The 20,495-nt window shown below is 44.3% G+C and overlaps 1 pseudogene; it reads left to right on the top strand.

The window, feature by feature from the left end:
- Positions 1 to 9,562: 9,562 nt before the first annotated feature.
- Positions 9,563 to 13,480, top strand: LOC100765717 (annotated as a pseudogene).
- Positions 13,481 to 20,495: the final 7,015 nt, after the last annotated feature.

The raw sequence follows: 20,495 nt of genomic DNA, 5'->3' as shown, positions 1-20,495 counted from the left end.
CACACACACACACACACACACACACTGTTCACGAAACCTCCCATTCCCCTGATATATTGATGTATATCGTGATGCACAGGGTGACCAGTGGGTCCCTACCTGCACAGCGAGGAAATTATCTTTTTCCTTTATTCTCACTGTGGACCAAGGTTATTCTCTTTATCATGTGTGGATTTTATTGAGTGATGCCAAGTGAGATGAACAGAAGCAAATAATGACAGGGCTGCGGTGATGAAGCACGAGGCGGGGTCGCCAAGGTTCTGCACTGAACAAATTGAGTCACATCTACTTCTCATCCATTATTTAGGGGTGATTGGCCAGGCTTGGCTTCTATAGATTTGATAATCATTCAGATGTCCATATTTAATATGTAACATAAATTTCTCATTTGAATGTCGATGGCTTGTCAACTCTGAACAACAATGCATAAAAAGAGAGGTAACATATGGATTCTCAGAAATATTTGACATGAATAAATATGTAAGAGGAAGATAATAAAATCGGTTTCTGCCTGCCTGCCAGCGAGCCTTCATGTCAAACTGGACAGCAGTCTAGTGCTGTGATTGTATGCAGCCGTATCCTATGAATATTGGCCTCCACACTGGAGATTAACGCACAGCAGATGTTTCTCTGCGGGCTAACAGATATATCACCCCTGATAACGGATGACAAATGCTGTTCCATATTGTGTCAGACAAAACCAGGGCTCTTGTAAAACAAGTGTTGCAGCTGGAGTAGGAGAGTTTAACGCAGTTACCTAAAGAGAAGGCCAACAGACACCACTTCACAGGGCACCTGCGCTGTGCTGCCGTCTCTTCAGGAACACCCAGGAAGTGAGGGGAAGGACAGCTGGGGACAGGCTGGCTGTAGACAGCAAAGGGCTTCAAGACACCTCCTGCTTCCCTAGGATCCCATGGTCAAGTTTGCCTCCCTCCCATGAAGCCTACAACCTGGGCTAAAAGTGTACAAGGGTTCTGCATGGGGAGAGGTGGCAACCAGACATCAAGAGATCTGTGGTCACTTGATTTGCTCTGACAGTTGCAACAACAGCCTCCTAAAATGTAGGAGCCACCTAGAGTAAAATATTATGGAATAAGACAGGTAAAGGAGAAACAAACAATAAAACTCTTTTTATCAAGTTTTACGCCAAGCTGATGAGCAAACTTAATGGTTATGTATTATTTCACGTCCTATTATATGACAGTCCTCCACTGCACTCCCAGCAGGGCAAGCTTTTATTGGCCCCTCCTTCTTTACTCATTTCCTTATTAATTCCAGTCTCCTTCCCTGCAAAATAAAAAGAAACATTATCTCTTCTGTAACCTTCACAACTGAAAGGCAACTCAGAAGTCATGGAGGTGAGCATGGAACTATTTTGTTTTGCTTCTCGAAAGTCAGGGTCCTTCCCATTTCTAGGGCTCCTGGACTGGTTGCAGACCATACTCTTGTGGGAAGCATGCTTTTCCTGAAAGCCTACACAGGTGCCAGCTGAGTAAGAGCTCACACGGCAACATGGCAACCTTCAGTGGCTTTCTGACTAGGTAATGAACTTTTCCCCACCTCCCCCTTCTGACCCAGATATTAGTTTCCAGGTACCATGTTTTCCCCAAGCAATTTTATACAACAAGCCAGTAACAGTTGTTTGTCTGATAAAGCACGTACTATTTAGAACACAGATGTTTGATTATTATTTATTTCTCTCTGAAGCCCTCTAATTCAGTCCCAAACGATCTCTTTCCCTCCTTTGCTTAAATTTAATTCAGAATGTATGTTGTTGGTAACTGACAAATAATTTAATTATTAATAGGATGCTGAAATGCAGGACGCCATAGCTTGAAAACCTTCAGGAGCCAAAACATCCCACCCCCTTCCTCCCTTGTGCTGAAGGGTCATAGATGAGATACAGAGCGCCCAGGGTGGTGTTGAGTGTGAGGTCTTCTTTAGTGCCAGTCTTTCTGGTATTATGGTATACCACCCAAATCACTTTTCCCACATCCTTCCCATTGGAACTGTGATATTCATACAGATATACATACACATCTTGTGTGTTCCACACATAGCTGTATGAATATGACATTTACAGTCACAGAGAGGGAATAAGGAAACTCCCAGCTCACAGGAGTCATAACTACAGCACTATAGGGAAGACCCCCATAGAGATACAGAAAGGAAGTGGTCCCCAACCTTCCAAGCTGGCTGAAAGTTGCTTTGCTAGCTTATTATCTGGGCCTGAGCAGTGGTGACAAAGCATCCATGGGTTGGAGCCCTGCATGGCTGCCTTACTAATTGCACAGTTGCACAGCTACCTTGTGGCCTGGCCAGAGGAGGCTGCCACAGAAGTATTTAAGAGGTACCCTGGTTCATTGCTGTACAATGGCAGAAAGAAGAGCAGTGTCCTGGGCTGTGGCAGAGGGGGTCCTGGGCATGGGGGTGTTTCTTGGGAACTGGATGCCACCTGGAGCATGTGCCGGGCATCTTCAGAGTCTGGGCAGTGGAACTCCCCAGGCACTCTGGTCTTGGTACCATTCTGGGAGCAAAGTCTTCAGTCATTTCATTCACATTTCATATCTCTTGGTCCCTGAGTTTAGAAACTTTCCATCCCCCCTGGAAACAGGAGTTCTCTGGGAAAGAGAATTGTCCTTTGTCTATTCCCAAGTTCTTTATGGGCTCCATCTCCATGTGTGGCCATTCTGCATCCCACATTCCTAATAAATGCATGTGAGAGTAACGAGTCCCTCTTGACTTACCTATAGAGCCCTGGGAGATTGTTTGTTTGTCTCCACCTGGATTTCAGCACTGTTAGACTCTAGCCAGCTCCCCTCACTGTAGCCTTTTCCAATTCTTGGGAGCCAAAAGAGTTTTCTCACACAGAACAGAGAGGTGAATTGTAGGTACTCAGTGTATAATTTGGAATCATGGTCTGCATGTGTATTTTAATGTTAAACCTGTACATGTATTACAGACATTGAAGGCAACAGGGTAACTATTGGAAGTTGATTTGAAGATGGAATCCTACAACCCACAGTAAACAGAAAAGGAGGTAGGCCATGGTCTTGTGGGACCAACAGCCACAGGGTGTCTTGAGAATTAGAACTTAGTCAACAGTTATACCACCTTGAATGCACCTGATCTCGTCTGATCTCATAAGCTAAGCAGGGTTGGGCCTGGTTAGTACTTGGATGGGAGAATTAGAAGGAGAACATTCCTTGCAGATGACTTGGTGGAGGTCCCAGCTGAGTCAAGGCATCCCATATAACTGACCATCACCTATCAGACAAAAGAAAAGCACTGGAGACACAACCTGGTGCTTACTCTATCAAAACTACAAAGAGAGGGCAGAGGGCATGCTGAAAGGATAAGAAGGCCATGCAGGTGAGTGTCCAGAACCCTTTCCTTTTGTGACGGACTGCCTATATCCATATAGTAAACATTAGTAAGAGTCAGAAGTGGACACACCTTAGCCATCTACTGGCCATGTTAGCCATGCTGCCTAATTCGTTTCTGTTTAGGTTCAAGGAGTCCCAGACTTCAGCAGTTCCTCATACATAAGTTTAGGAAGCTCCAGTGACATTTGAATTCTGGGGACCTGAGCACTGTCTCCATGATGCTGCATTTTCATTTGGTTTCTCCTAAGTTCCAGGTCACCTCTTTACTTAGGAACTAGGAAATCAAAGCATGATATTTTCTAAGAATCCCGAGTGAAAAACAGTGTGGAAAACACCCAGTGAGGGAGAAGAGGTGACAGCCAGATAGGCTATGTGTGAGTAATCAGAATCTCTACAACTAAAAAAAGGCTCCAGTAATCTAGGTCATATTCAATAATAAATTAATAATAATAGTAATAATAAAAGATCTTGCCCTGACTCCAGCCTTCAAAGGTCAGGTATGCTGTTCCTTTTGGTTTCCACTGCTCCTCGGGGACTGCTGAGTATACTTTAAAATGTGGACTGTGGTGTCCCTTGAAAAGTGGAACACATTAGCATAATAATTAAAGACCTGCCTGAGCAGGAGGCAGACAGCACAGGCTGGGCCTCCAGCTGCTGGAAGAGGGTTCCCAGCTCCTGCCCTGGCTTTTTAGGATGGGGGAAAGGGAGGGAGAGAGGGGAGCCTGCAGAACCTCCAGGGCCGCAGGCTGTTTCTGGACCACAGTGCTTCAAGAGAAATTCTTTGGGTTCTCACAGACTCTTTGCTTCTGTTACCAACAACTTAATTAAACATATTTTCCCTAATGCTACTTTTTCTTTCTTTCTTTTTCTATTTCTGGCATAAAACAAGCAAAAAGCCATTATGGTTAAGGAATGCTGCTTATTGAATGATGCTTGATTATGGCAACAAATAAACAAACAGCCAGCAAAACAAAACAAACAAACAAACAAAAATCATGACAAATACAAGCAGAAACTAACTCAATTCTGGAGATTGTGCTTCTTGGTTCTCCAGCCCCGTTTGAATAAAGTGCCCCAAAGGTTTGCACATGCAGCAACTCCCTTCTCAAGCAGGCAGGGACCTAAGTTCTCCTGAAATGGTTCTGGGTAAATGTTTGGTAGTAGAGAGGGATTTTTAAGAACAAGGGGTAACTCATGGTCCCCAGACTGATAGCTGCGAAATCAGTGTAGGACTGATCCAGACTGCATGAACATGGGTGTCAGTGAGGAGGCCTTGGAAATCCATGGGATCTCTTGTAGTAGACCAGTACTTATCCCTAGCATACAAATGGACTTTGGGAGCCCATTCCATATAGAGGGATACTCCCTCAGCCTAGACACATGGGGGAGGGCCTAGGCCCTATCCCAAAGGATATGACAGACTCTGAAGATCCCCCCTCTTGGAAGGTCTCACCCTCCCTGGGGAGCAGAAAGGGTATGGGATAAGTAGGGTGTTAGTTGGGGGCAGGGGAGGAGAGGAGGGAGAAGAGAACTGAGATTGACATGTAAAACAATCTTGTTTCTAATTTAAATAAAAAAAGGAAGGAAAAAAGTACTTTAATATATATTAAATATATATGTATGTATTTTTTAAAAAGTTACCCAGACAGCAAGCAAGGTCATTACTATATATAATTTGACATGTTGGGGGTGTGTTTCCAACAATGACTTAATGCATTTTCCTAAGCAAGGGTGTGTACGGAAACACAGGTGAAGGCCTGAGAGCAGGGTGGTACCAGTATGCAGAGGGGAAACACAGGGTGGGTTTCAGTGTACCTGGTTTATAAGATAAAATAAATACAGCCTTTCCTCTTTTCTCTTTAAAAGACAAACAAACTAACTAACTATGAGCCTGGCATGACCGTTTAATCAGTAAAATGCTTATCACACAAGCTTGAGGACCCAAGTTAGATTCCCAGAACTCAGGGGAAAGCCAGGCGTGGTCATGTGCAGATATTTTTAGTCCCAATGCCCTGGAGGTGGGGATAGGAGGATCCCTGGGGCACCTGGCCTTGTCAGACTAGCCAAGTCAGTGAGTGCCAGGTTCAGTGAGAAACCCTGCCTCAGAAACAAATAGAAATACCCACCCCAAATAAATAAAACAGAAGAAAAAGGTTCTCTGAGCCTGAGGAATGACAGCTGAGTTTTGTATCACACACACACACACACACACACACACACACACACACACACACACACACAAACATATGCATCCCAACACACACAGAAAACCACTGAAGACAGTCAAAGATTGAGGGTAGCCTCTAAACTTTCAAGAAACACATGACAGACAGGGAAAATAAGAAATAACACGTTTAAAGATCATTTTGTCCTTTATTTACTCTTGTTCAGATGTATTATGTAATTGTATAAACTCTGCCAGCCCTATAGATATCTCAGCACTACAGTTACTATGTAACATTATCAGAAATACGGTTTGAAACAATGGATTTTACTCTGTGTCTCTTTGCTTCTTTTTGTTGTTGAAATTAAGGAGTTGAACCTCTGTACCTCTCAGAGTATCCTTGCAGTGTTCAGATTTCCAGAAGGAAGGCATTCTGCACAGTATGGTGCTATGGGGCCTTCTTCCTGACGCCTGGCCATCTCCAAAAGACACCCCTTGGAGCAGCAGGGCCACAGAACTTGCTCCAGAGAAGGAACCAGAGAGCAATGCTGGGCAGTTCAGTCCTGGACTCTGAGAGTTCTATGCTGTGACAGCAGTGAGTGAAACACTGTCTGCCTTGGGATCTTTATTCCCCATGTCCTGAAACTCTTTCATTGTGAGTTTAACCAGATGTTTCTCTGAGAGTTACATATGTGAAAAATGATCACCCACTCATCAGTTGTCAAAGCTAGTTATTGAACACTCATAACAATTTTTCACATAAGAACACACACATACACACATATATTTCACGTAATATTCTAAATATTATATCCTAAACATGACTGCATTGTCTTGATTACTGACACTGTGAATGTCTAGTTGAACTGGGAAGTTTATGAATAATTTTTGACTTTCAGCTAATGCTCCCACTGCAGCCTGGCTGATGGACCAGGGTGATCACAGAGAGTGAGATAACTCCCTCAGAGAACAGTACAGACTGCCGTCCCACTACCATGACCATTCCCCAAAGCTAAGGCACTTCCTAGATAGCCTCGATGTCTGGCAGAAACCAGGAAGATGAGGCACAGCAGAGGACACAGATGAGGCATATGTCCTGAAGACACGGGGGACCCCTCAGCAGCCATTTTGCCCTGTTAACTCTTCAAGCTTTCTAGCTTACTGTTAACAGGTGTTAGGCACAATGGAGGGTGAACGCCCATGTGGTTATCTGGCCTATTTCACTCTTGCTGTTCCAGCTATACAAGGGCGTCTCTGGCTCCGGCACTGTGAGTGGGAAGTGTCCAGGAACCACAACCTTGCTTTGACATTGGAAAATGCAGGGGGCAGTCTTGCTGCTGGAGGTAATGCTCTGAGGCTAGCTCTCCTCAGGACAGATCAGAGCTTGCTGAAAGATGAAGGGTAGGTTTGGGGTAAGAGTCTGTGCTTTAGAACCGAATTTTTTTAAAAACTGAATTTATATAAAACTCTTGAGATTTTTCTACTATGGATTATGAACAATATAATGGTTAGAGTAGAAGGGTGGGAGACGTGGTTGTGAGCCACGCTCAAGGTCTGATGTTATCAACTATACAGTCTTGAACTTGTACCCTCAGCTTCCTGGTCTCAGCTCCCATCTTCAGGCAAGGCCTCTACATGCTGTACAGCCTCCAGATCATGTCTCCTGACAAATAAGCGAGCTTGGGTAGGTTCTGTCAACAATGATCCAGGGTCTAGTCCCCTGCAGCGCCACAGTTAATGAGGGCCATTACAAAGGAAGGCTGCTGCTTGCCTGCCCTTGTCCAGCTCTGCTGTACAGGATTCTCTTGCTAGATGTCCCAGTTTTTACACCATTGAAGTGCTCATGATGCACACACACTACTTTCTGCCACTCCAGGAAGCCCCTGAGGCGAATACAGCTTCTAGGACGATGGCATGAGGAGATACCATTTGCATGGCTCTCCACTAGGGAGTTGGAGCAGTGGTGCTGTGCTGACCATACCTCCCATTTCTGTGTCTGTGCTATCTCTATCCTTTTCTCTCAGATTCGCCCCACATTTGAAGAATTTGGACTATATCAATCTACACTTACTCATCTGTCATCACTTTGTCACATATTAGATCTGACAGAGGCTATTGATGGCATGAGAAAATGAGGAAGGATACTCAGAGGGAACAGGAACTATGTCTTCTCCCTGTTGTGTTCTAGTAAAAAAATAAAAAATCCCATAGACAATCTTAAGACCCATGCCAGAAAACACTAGGGAAGGATGAGCCTCCATTGTTCTACGTGACCAAGATAGGAGGGAAGAGGAACAGGACGAGCATGGAGGGGCGTGAGTGGACACACACACACACCACACACACACACACACACCACACACCACACACACACACGCACACACACACCACACACACACACACCACACACCACACACCACACACACACACACACACACACACGCACACGCACACGCACACGCACACGCACAGCACACGCACACGCACACACACACGCACACACACGCACACACGCACACGCACACGCATACACACACACACACACACACACAACACGCACGCACACGCACACGCACACGCACACCACACACACACACACACACACACACACACACACACACACACACACACACACACACACACACACACACACACACACATACACACACACACACACACACACCAACACACACACACACACACACCACACACACACACACACACACACCACACACACACACACACACACCACACACACACACACACACACACACACACACACACACACCACACACACACACACACACACCACACACACACACACACACACACACACACACACACACACACACACAGTCAATCTGGATGACAGGTGACAGACCCTAGGGTCTATCCTGACGGATCACCTGGATGACTTCAGTAGACACAAGGCAAGTGGTCTAAAACAGGCTCTAGCAAGCGCCCCTCTACTATGTTTCTTGGGTTGCTTGCCCCTGTCTCCCTTCTGGGTTCAGGTTGTACTAGATTTGAGCTAGTGATGTCATATGGGCTTTGAGGACCAGAAACTGGAACTTCCAGTCTTCCTGGCTCCATCTCCTCTTTCGAGAAGCCATTGTGTAAGTTGAGGATAAACAAGACATATGACAAGTGTCCAGCAGATGATAATGACTGAAATTGACTCTTTGGAGTATTGCAAGGTGAACTGCAACAGGAGATAATACAGGAATCCCAGATCTCTGCTGTTTCTGAAACTAGCAGTCTAAGGAGCCAATGCTTAAAAAGTTGGGTAGTTTTAGAGATTCTGTCCTATGTATCTAAGTTTCTAACACTCTTTATAACATATCAATCTTGCTGAAAACCTTGCAGCTTTCTCCTGTCTGCATTTTATTCTTAGACTGAAAATGTTAGAGGAATATGATTCATCCTAAATCAGATTCAGACACTTAGGTTTCCCAAAGAGGCAGTCTGGAATGTCCCTGTTTCCACACTGTGAACACAATAACACATGCCCCTGAGTCTGCAGAGGATGTGAACTGCTGGCAGAGGTGGCAGAACCCAGCAAAACTCCATGTCCACCATGGTTCTCCTGGGAGTTTGTGGATATGAAGGTCACAAATGATGCCATTTCAGCAAACTGCTCTTCTATTTCTGTATGTTAACTGCTGCAGTATAATTAATTACATGGATGTAGCTAATCACTACAGGTTATTTACATGGGTAGAGTTGATCACTGGGGTGTGTTACACGCCTATAGTTGATTATTACCACATGGGTACAGTTGATCAATATGTTGTTACTACACAGGCTCAGCTAATCCTTACATTAATGGGTATGGTCGTTTGATGCAATGTACTCACACTGGTATAGTTCACCATACCTTTCACAGGTTTCTGTAGCTCTCTTCTCTCTCCATAAAGATGTTCCCACATACCAAATAAGATGTGAAGAACTCTGCAACCACTGTGACAAAGAGGGTGAAACCTCTTTCCTTTAAAACATTTCCAGCATCGCCATGAACTTTGCGTTGCCACAACATGATGCCAACACAGCTGTAAATTTCAGTGTGTCCTCTCTAATTGAATGTTCACTGTTGGAATTTTAATTTTAGGAACTACACAAGTAAAATTTTCTCCCTTTTAATTTGAGGATCAAACAACAAGAATTTCCTTTTTGGGTGAACACAAAATGAAGGTTCTGCTACCCCAGAAGAGTCATTTTTCAGGAGGGTCTCAGATTTTAGTTTTAAATTGATCATGTTGATTGACTGAGGTGTTATCCAATATATTAATCTATTTTTTCATCTGCCAATAATATCATGTAGTAGGCAGTGTTCTTGAAAATGAAGGGAAAGCTGATGAGTTGGTGGCAGGGACAGGGGCAGTCAGGGAAGAAATCTGTGGGAAAGGGTGTATCTAGTCCTCCTGGTTGGTTGTCACCTGGAGAGTTTACTTTCGAACTTCAAACATAAACAACATTGTAATAACCCTGAATGTTATTTTTCTTTAATGGTACTCCATTTATCCTGTCAGTGTCACTGACCCAGATCCCTGATCTATGTGAAGCGTTATCTGCCCGGTTAAGGGAAGTGGGAGGGACTGTGTAATACTCTGTGGCCCTTGGAGTGTCACAGGGAAAGCAAGAGTTGAGGCCAAGTCACCCACACATGTGCACAGTCTCTCATGAGCACAACATTCCTCTCCTGAAGGACTTGTGTGTGGTGAAGAGATGCTTCTTAATGATTTGTGAACCTGAAGGTCTGAATCGCAAAACCCAACCAGCCAGTGCAGGGTTCTGTGACTCAAGAACTCATTCTGTTGAGGTATTAGATGTCATTTAGCAGGAGCAGCCTCTGAACAGTGTTAGCATCGAGGAGCATAGTTGTACATCATAGAGGGTTCTCTGTGGCCAAGTGAGTGTGGAGAAACATTCAGGCTGTTCCTCTGCACCAAAGAGCATTGAAAGGACATGAGATTGATGGTAAACCTCAGAGGCAGTTCCAACAGAGAACAGAAAACTTCAACTTTTGACTATTTTGTTAAATTTCATTAGTTCCAGGGCAGAAACACACTGACAACAGAGAAGGATTAGGTGCGTTGATGAATGGATGGATCAGGGCTTCATGGACAAAGGGATGTTCCAGTGTCCATGTGTTAAAAAGGAAGCTAACATCTACTCAAAGTCACCCTAGAATGGAGAGGATACTGGGGAAGCGTTCTCTAATTTCCATGGATCCCAAGCTAAGGGTCTCAGCTAGGTACAATCTGAGTCATGGACCACACCCTGCATGAGACCCTGTGCAACTCTAGCAGGGAATCTATCAAGAACTCCTCAGGTACAATGCAGAGGAGACAAGGTTATATAAGAACTGGTGGGATGTTATAGTGGTAGACAGTCGTGCTCCATATTTTTTTTTGCCCCAGTCTCTTGGTCATTTACCTTCTTCACCCTCCTGAATCCTGACCATGAAGATTTCCCTTGGCATCTGTGCCTCCTTGGGAAGGGAAGTCATCAGGTTTGCATCTCCCACCCCCACCCTCTGTTTCCGGCCAGATCATCTTGGCACAAGAAGCACAAACAAACTTTGTTAACAGCTTTAAACTTGGAAGGCTCGCTTTTTAAATATTTGCCGCTACATAATTGAAACAGCTGTTTTAATGAGATACCTACTGTCATCATTTTACCCTGGCTGAGCCGGGTGACAACAAAGCAGTAATAACGAATTCAATAATAATTAACTCGGGTCATCTGCTCATCCGTCACGGCCCATCAGCTTTAGGGAGAAAAATCCCAGCGAACTTCTCTCTTTTGTGAGCTTTCCAAAACTCTGTAATAAAACGCTTAGAGAGGACTCTAGGTAGCCCTTCAAAAGTTCTAAGCAAACTGGTAAGTAGGTTAATTAAATTTTATGCATGTTTAAATGCTAATGATTACATTCCTGACACTACAGTGTAATCTGATATGGAATGATGTCATGCAAACAGTGGTTTTAGTGCCGAAACACATTTCCATCCCCACGCCGAGCAGCAGCAGTAGCTCCGGATCATTTATCGAAGGCCAGGAAGTTGACAGCAGCAGTGGAGAGCCAGGTTCCTTGCAGGTCCCTTAACTTGTCTAATGCATGCTAATCAGGGAAGTTGCAGACAACAAACCACTCCAAGCAAGCCCCAGCAGCAAAGTGGCAGAGCCATCCAAAGGTTGGTGTTTTGCGCCCCGCGTCTACAGTTACAAGCCTGATGTGGACAGCAAGAAGCATCCTGCCCGCCTGCCAGGATTCTAAAACTGAAAGTAAGGTCAAGTGCCCTGCATTCTGTTCCCACTGTATGCCCCTTCACCCCACCCCAGCTCTTGCTGCCACACAAGGCTGATGGTATTTCTGAACGAGCAGAGGAAGCAGATGCCCAAGCTTTTGATTCCATAGAGGAAACAGTAGACATTATCAACTTGCTAGACAAATAACTCAGATTTTGAAGTGACTTAGTACAGGGATTCTCTGACTGTCTTGGGCATGGGGACTGGTTTGGGGGCATCCCTGTATCTCTGTGGGTCTGGGGTTCAGCCTGAAAGTCCACTGCTTGGAAGGAGTACCAGACTCAGAAATACAGGTTGGGTCAGTGCCAGACAAAGGAGAAACAAAAGCTTTAAAGGATTGTTCCAAAATGTAGGAGCTGCCTCTCGTCTCAATCACTGTTTTCTTAGTTATGTGAATGCTTTCAGACAAGATAGACTGAATTCCAGAGCTGGCTACATTAATACCTTCACGGCGTTGCATTTAGCCAGACATGCAGCTTCTCCTGTATGGAACCTCCTGTCCTACCACAAGCTATCATGTATACTTCCTGCTTTTTCCTCCGAGCAAAGCTAACCCATCACAGCACTGATTTAAGACATTGAGAAAATAAGATGGCCACAATACTGCTAGTCAATCACAGAGCGTCTAATAGAGCTGCATAAATAATAGTATTCCCTGACCCAACAAAATTTCAGTGTTATCAATTGCTAAGTCCTTGATAATATCTGAGCATTACTCTGAATTGTGAAGGAAAACTCAAAGCTCAAAATCAAATGGCCCACGTACTGCTGAATGCTTGGTTCCAAATGCAATTTTTCTCAAATTAAGCATTGTTACAATGCTGTTTTCTACCCCTCCACCAAAAAAAAAAAAAAAAAAACCCAAAACCAAAACCAACCAAACAAACAAACAGTCAGCTCTGGTTTTCTGTGTGTGAGGTTGGAACAAGGACATTTAAGGCAAACAGCACCAGCAGGGCAGATGCATGGCATCATCCCCAGTCACCAAGAAATAGCCCCACTGAACTCGTAACTCTTCACCTGGTATACCAGGAAGAGCTTTCAAGTATCTGGTCTGCCAGATACTTGCCAGTTACCCGTGTACACATTGCTTGAGGATTTTACCATGGACCACTGTGAACTGATTTCATTAGCTTTACCAAGAGACTCAGAAAAGTAAGTAATTTTGCATTTTAAAACTGTTTTGCCATTGAGTTCTTTTCAGTGGCAGACTGCTCTCCTACAGCACAATGACACATATTCCTCAGCTTAGATTCGCCTCCCACCTGAAGTAAATCAGACTTTGTATATAAGGAATTTGCACACAAAATCACAGCAGAAGAAATGTATGATAGTTTTGGGAAATAGGGACCTATTCGTCAAATCAGAGTAGGAAATACACCTGAGACCAGAGGAACAGTCTATGTGGTCTATGAAGACATCTTTGATGCTAAGAATGCATGTGACCATCTATCAGGATTCAATGTGTGTAACCGACACCTGGTGGTTTTGTATTATAATGCTAGCCAGGCATTCCAGAAGATGGACACCAAGAAGAAGGAGGAGCAGCTGAAGCTTCTCAAGGAAAAGTATGGCATCAATACAGATCCCCCAAAATGAGCTGGGGAATTTCATTCTGAATACATCCATACATGGTCCTGGTTAACCTTGTTTCTTTTTAATACTGAATATTTCTCATTTGAGACCCAAAATCACTTGTTTGAAACTTTTCTGATCTTTAGAATATATTATGTTAGTAAACTTGTAGTTTTTGTAAAAAAAAATGTTTTGGAAAAAGAAGGCAAAAACATTGTTCATGATCTGCATTGGAGCAGGGATTGGCATGACTTCTTCCACAGGGGTGTTTGTACTTTTAGTTAGGCTCACATATTTGGATAGTCTGAAACTTGGCCAACCCTACTCCTCAGCTATTTAACTAGTATGGAGACAGGTTGCATAAAACAAAATATCCTCCAGAAGAAGCTAGGTGAATAAACACAGCCTCAAAAGAAGGAAAGCCAGATCAGTCGCCAACAGAAAAGCCCAACTATAAAATTCCAAGTAGAAAATATAGTTGGAAAGCTTCATGGCATTGGTTTAGGTAATGATTTTTTTGGGCATGACATAGACAATAAAAGGAAAGGATAAATCAGGGCAGTGGTGCCTTTAATTCCAGCATTCTGGAAGCAGAAGCAGGCAGATCTCTTAGTTCAAGGCCAGCCAGTCTAAAAATTGAGTTCCAAAACAGCCAGGGCTACACACTGTGTTTTGGACACACACACACACACACACACACACACACACACACACACACACGAGAGAGAGAGAGAGAGAGAGAGAGAGAGAGAGAGAGAGAGAGAGAGAGAGAGAGGTTGGAACTGATCAAAATTTAAAACTTCTGTGGACCAAAGGACACTGCTAAGAGAAGACAATGGTGGCCAACAGAATGGAGAGAATATCATAGGTCATGTATTTGATGAAAGATTACTATACAGAATACACAATGAACTCATAATGCTTATTAACTAATAGTAAGAACTTCCCTCCAAAGAATGAAGGAGATGGAGAGACAGTTCTTCAGGAAGATGCCCAGATGGAAAGATACTCACTGTCACTAGTGATAAGGGAAGTAGAAAACCAAACCTATGAGATCCCCTGTAGTGCTCATTAAAGGACATAAGTGTTGAGGAGTGTATGGAGGCTCTGTAACCTTGTGCTTAGTGTGGGTACTTGATCTGTGCAGGGAGGCAGAGGAGCTGGTGTGGGCTGATGTCAACTCACGCCCCAGGAACATCCAACGGAAAAGTGTTGTGGCGACCAGACTTGTCACAGCAGAATCACACAGAAGCCAAAAGTAGGCAGGCAGGATGCAATCTCTCTGTGCAATTGGCTGCTGCCATCATCTTTACAACAAAGGTCACTGCTCCACACCATGCTGTGAAGAGCTGATACTGAATGAGAGGAACAGTCACAAAGGGTAGCACCTGTCTCGCATAGGTTAGTCAGTCACAGGAATGGGACGTGGGGTGTGGTTATCAAAAGCTGGACGGGTAGCACAGGGAGGAGTAAGTTCTGGAGACAGATGACAGTGGAATCAGTACCACACTGCCCAACATGCTAATGCAACCGTGCTCTACAGTTAAAGTGTTAATAAAAGTAATTACACTATATTTTAACCACCGTGTATTAGTTCTTTTTCCATTACTGTGATCACACATCTGACAAGAAGCCACTTGAGGAAGGAAGGGTTTCCTTTGACTTGCATTATTCTAGGAGCTAAAGCTGGCATGGTGGGGAAGGTGTGGTGGCAAGAGCAAGAGGCTGCCAATCACACTGCTCTCCCAGTCCAGAAGCAGAGAGCCCACTCCACACAGCCCACCCCTGCCAGGAACCTACTTCTGCTAACATATCTCCACCTCCTCTAGGTTCTACACTCATCCCTAACAGTGCCTTCAGCTGAGAACCAAGTGTTCAAACACATGAGGCTGTGAGGACCCTTCCCATTCAAACCACGACAACCAGTAAAGCTCTTCAAGAGGAGGAGATAGATGGTGGCAGATAATCAGAGGCTGGGAGGGGAGGGGCTTGTGTCCCTGCTGTCCACATCATTATCTGAAGGCCTGCAGTCATGGTGGCTGGGTTATTTGGGGACACTGGAGATCTGGGTATAAGGAGTGCAGTGCCCTAGTACTGGAGACTCACGTGCCTCTGAGCACCTTCTCAGATGACAAAAAGCTAGCCTACCAATGTGCTTCCCCAGGGTAGTCACCTAGGAGGACTTTCAAATACTTTGGGCCTTGCAAAGTACTGATGAGGTGTGCAACGGCCAGAATGTATCTCAAGGGTAGGAAGCATCAGTGTGAAGAGGGGGTTGTGTGTGGGGGGGTGGGAGTCCTGGCTTATACCAATAAGGAACTCATCAGGCAAACAGTGAGAAGTATACAGCTATGTTTTCTTGACTGCCATTAGCCCAAGGTAAATATTTTTTAAATAGTGTCATTTTAGCATTTTAAGCTCCAATGATAACCTCAAATGAAGCTAGCTAGCCCTATTGGGAGCCCTGCAGTTGGGAGCAGGGAGAAGTTTAATCAGCATTTGAGTCATTCTCACAGAACTGTAATCACTAACCCATTACAAACAGGCAGCACTGTTAACCAGGTGAGATCTTTGCTCTGAAATTGCCCTAATCGTCGGTGGAGAACACGTTCCTTCCCAGCTGCACAAAGACCCCATTTTCCTAGTGATCTACAATCCCAAATTAGCCCATGGGCTTTTGGGCTCTGATCCACCTTGGCATAGAGTCTGTTTTTCTAACCATTGCTGTGCTCTCTGTCGCAGCCTTCAACCCTAACTGCACGCTTCAATCCTAGAGACACCTTAATAAAGCTCAGGAGCCCCAGCTTCTCCCCAGAGGCAGGACCTCAATTGCTCTGTGTCCAGGTGAGGAACCCCTGTTTTCACCTCCAAAGGTGATCCTCATGTGCTGCCAGCAATGAGATCTTATAAGCTTCTCAAGGATCAAATATTTTGACAATCAAGACTTGTGGCTGTTCATGCACAGGTTTTTCCAGATCTTTGGCTCATAGGAGCACTCCAAGAATTGCCTCCTGTCATGACTGACTTGTAAACATTTGAACCTTGCTTTCTTAGCAAGCTGCATCTAGGCTGGAGTTCAGTGGGTAACACTGATGACTTACCTAGCATCCATGTAACAAGCTGAGTGTGGCCCTCTATTTACTTGTAACTCAGCTCTGTGGAAGATGGATATGGAAGAATTCCTGGGGCTTGGGCTTGCTGGCTGCCGGCCTAGCTCCAGGTTCAATGGTAGATCCCTGCTCATGAGAATAAGTACAGGGCACTTAATGTCTTCCTCCAGTTTCTAGGTGTCTTCATGGGGGTGCATATGTACATATGTGTGCATACACCACATATGTACACTATATACATACATACATACATATACATACTTACATACATATGCACACTCATATACCACGTAGAAAGCTGCATCTACTGAAGCACTGCTAGGGTCCATGTGGCTGAGCTTTTATTTCCAGCCATCACAGATGCTGAGCTGCTTCAATGTGTCAGGGCCACCTGAAGGAAGCCCTTATACCTGGTGGTCCCCTCAGTGGAATAAGCCCAATATTGCCATAGGGACCAGGAATAAAAACCAGGCCCATAGACCCCAGTGATCATCAGCTAGCAGGTGGCTGGGGCCAGAATCCCCCCACTGGTGTTTCTGAGCAGGCAGAGTGGGACGGAAGTTTACCCACCGTTCTGATCTTTGGAGCTGTAAATTAGAGATCCAGATGTATAAGCTGGGAACTTATCCAAATTCATTTTTAGGAAAGGTGAAGTCTTCAGCACACAGCTGCACCATGAGGAATGTTTTTTATTTCTGCACCAGCAACTGTCAGGGTCCGTCAGGTGAGCCAGGGAAGCAACTCATACAGTCTCAAAACAAAGCCTGACTCAATCTGAACACCTGACTGTCATCAGGCTAAAATGGTAAAGGAACCGGGGCTCACCCTGTCTCCCAAAAGGTTTTGGAAAAATTGTCTCATCGTGGTTTCCATTCTTACCCTCCACAGGCACACCAGGTTCTGAGCCTTTCCTCAAATATCACTGTCACAGTCGTCACCCTTCTCCCACACCTAAGTGTAGTGGTGACACACAAGATGGAGGAGACCTGTGCATGCTCATAAGGCTTGCACATGGCATATGAAGTGGTGCTCCATTATCTGACATATATGAATTTAAAGTGCATTCTGGCTTTGTGACCCACAACTGTAATCCCAGTACCTGGGAAGCTAAGGCAGGAAGACTTGGGGTTGGAGGCCAATATGGGCTACCTTGTCTGAAAAAAACAAAAGAAGAAAAAAGTGAAAAGCAATGAAGATTGGGAACTCTAGAGTTACCAATAGCAACTTAATTAAAAATAAACGAACTGACATGTCAAGAGAGAGAGTAATGTGAAATTATGTAAATCACTCAATTAATAGAAAGCAACAAAACAAACAAACAAACAAACAAAAGCAAACAAGGGGGTGGTGGAGTAAATGCCACAAATAGAAAAAGCTACAAGCAAGTTAGCTATCATCATTCAGGCCACACAAGTGATAACTGTAAGTCTACCAGACATTGATACAGAAGACAGCCAGACCTTCCTGCTTTCAAGACTTGATATCAAGTTCAATAATAAAGCCAAAAAAAAAACCATCACAACCTAGGGTTATTGAAGTGAAGGAGATTATGCTAAGTATAATTGAATTGTATCACAGATACCTGGAACCACCTAATCACAAATGTAGGGAAAAAACAGGCTCTGTTCTACCTAACCTTGGAGCTGAGAGAAGTCTGCAGCCTAAGGCAAGACATTTGCATGAAAGATGTTGTCCTTTATGTGTGGATGTCTCTAGAAATGTGTTTCAATATTTCTGACATTGATAGGTGTACCCATTGGACTGGACCATTCAATAATGGGTATCGGGCAGTAGAGAACAGATTCTTGAAGTTGGAGTAAGAGGTTATAGGCAAGTCAAGTCTGGGATTGCCTGTGTGATACCCACTGAAGATGGAGAGACCAGTATGAGCTCTGAGCCTGCTAAATGCTTGCACCCATGGAAGCGTAGAGAAGTGTCAGACGTGTCAACTCCTCAGTGGGAATTGATGCCGGTTTGTTTCCTTGCTTTGTTGCTGAGAGGGCCTGGAAGTAATAGCTCACTTGTATTGGTTACCTTTTTCATTACTGTAACAAAATATCTTGACAAAAGAAACTTAAGTAAAAAGGGTTTTAATTTGTCTCACACTTTGATGGCACATTCAATTATGATAGGGAAATGGTGATGGCAGGAGTTTGAAGAGATTGGTCTCATCCTCTCCCCGGTCAGGAAGCAGAGAGATAAATTCCAGTGCTCAGCCTGTCTTTCTTTTTCACTCAGTCCAGCACCCTTGCCCATGGAACACAGCTGTACACAGCTAGGAGGGGCTTCCACCTTCATTTATGCATATGACCTACTGAAGAAACTCCTTTGCAAGCGTCTCTGTGGTTTGTCTCCTACGTAGTTCTATATTCTTTTAAGCCAATAGTCAGTATTCGCTCTCACACCAGGCCAAGAGCTCCTAAGCATCCTGGAGTCCAGATCTTGGCTTCTAGTACCATTCTCAAGTCAAAGGAGCTGGGGCGGCTCCTTGGGTGAGTTCTATTCTAAGAGCAGGACAGGAACGATAGAGTATGGAGCCAGGGTATCGTGCAGCACCACATGTATCTATTTAGTGACAAAGCAAAACAAAACAAACAGGAAGTTACGACTATTGGGTATGCAGGACAAATGCAAATTCTCTCAGTGCCCAATATTGGTCTAGATAGTTATGTTGAATTACAGCCAAGAGTTTAAATACATATCCACGAGCCCATATTGAGGTAAATAAATGGCTTCATCTATAAACATACATGAAGACTAAACCCCCATAAGGAGGAATCTCAGACATGTTCTTTATCTTCAAGGAGAGAAGCATAATGCCCCCTCTTTCTATATAGGCTAAGTTCAGCAGATTTCTAAGAATTCCATGTGAAATGGAGAAATAGAAAGGGCAGCTTCCGGTGGAGAGACCTGGCAGTGTTTCCAGGTCAGGAGAACAAGGTCAATATCAACAGTGTTGGTTGTTTGGACCTTGATGTGCTGTGATGAGGAGGGACTTTTAGCTCCATGCTATCCACTCCAAACCTTTTAACTCTGTTTATTCCCAAGGGGGAAAAATCATAGGAACTGCAACTGGTGGCAGGGGGCAGGAGGGTGTGTGTCTTTCTACAAAATATCCTGACCCAGAATTCATGAAATTGTCACTCTTAACAAAGTTGCAGCAGCAAAAACAACAAAGAAAAATGAAAACAGCAGCACAATGAGATGGCACCCTGCAGAGGACTCCCGAGAGAGGAGCCCTGAGTGCTGGGGAGTGGAAATAAGGGAGGGTGTGCTCACTAACCGCCTCTGGGAATCATTTTAGTAATAGTGGCAGATTTAGCATACTCGGGGAATACTGCTAGTCACTGAGGAACCTGGGTGTGGGCTTGGGGCACATCTACAGTGTATCTTGGCAATTTGGGGGTAAGTCTAGAACTTTTGTAAATAGAAGTACAATTCTTTCCTTGTTTTAGATCTTTGCTTTTGTCATGGACTGTGAGAATTTCAGTGATGGGAGAAGAGCAGGAACTGCCTGGATTCCCATGCTTGCCATGCAGTGGTTAGCACTGCCCCTTCCAGTCTTTTTTTTTTTTTTTAAAAAAAAAAACCAAATTCAGTCTATATAATTTCTGGTCTGTTTTTGTTTTTGTCAGGTGTCATCCCTTTTTCCCTACCATCCTCTCCCTACATGGTGGTTTGAACCATTGTGCAGACTTAGTGTCTGGCCCTTCTGGCTGTTGTCAGTGAGAACACCTTGATGGACACAGCTTCCTTTGTAAAAGCTAAGACACACTGTGCACACGTCTACATGTTTTTAACCTGTGTAACTATTCTCACAGCAGCTGGTGGAACTCGGCATTGCTTTTCTAACATCTGCATAATATCCCATAGGATGACTCTCCTATGTTTATTTAACATTTTCTCCAATGAAAAGCGTTCACTCTCTTCCCAGGTTTTTGTTGTTTGTTT

This window comes from Cricetulus griseus, chromosome 2 (genome assembly GCF_003668045.3).
Source record: "Cricetulus griseus strain 17A/GY chromosome 2, alternate assembly CriGri-PICRH-1.0, whole genome shotgun sequence".
In the NCBI taxonomy this organism is placed as follows: domain Eukaryota; kingdom Metazoa; phylum Chordata; class Mammalia; order Rodentia; family Cricetidae; genus Cricetulus; species Cricetulus griseus.
Note: the sequence above shows the minus strand (reverse complement) of the source record. Positions and strands in the feature narration are given on the sequence as shown.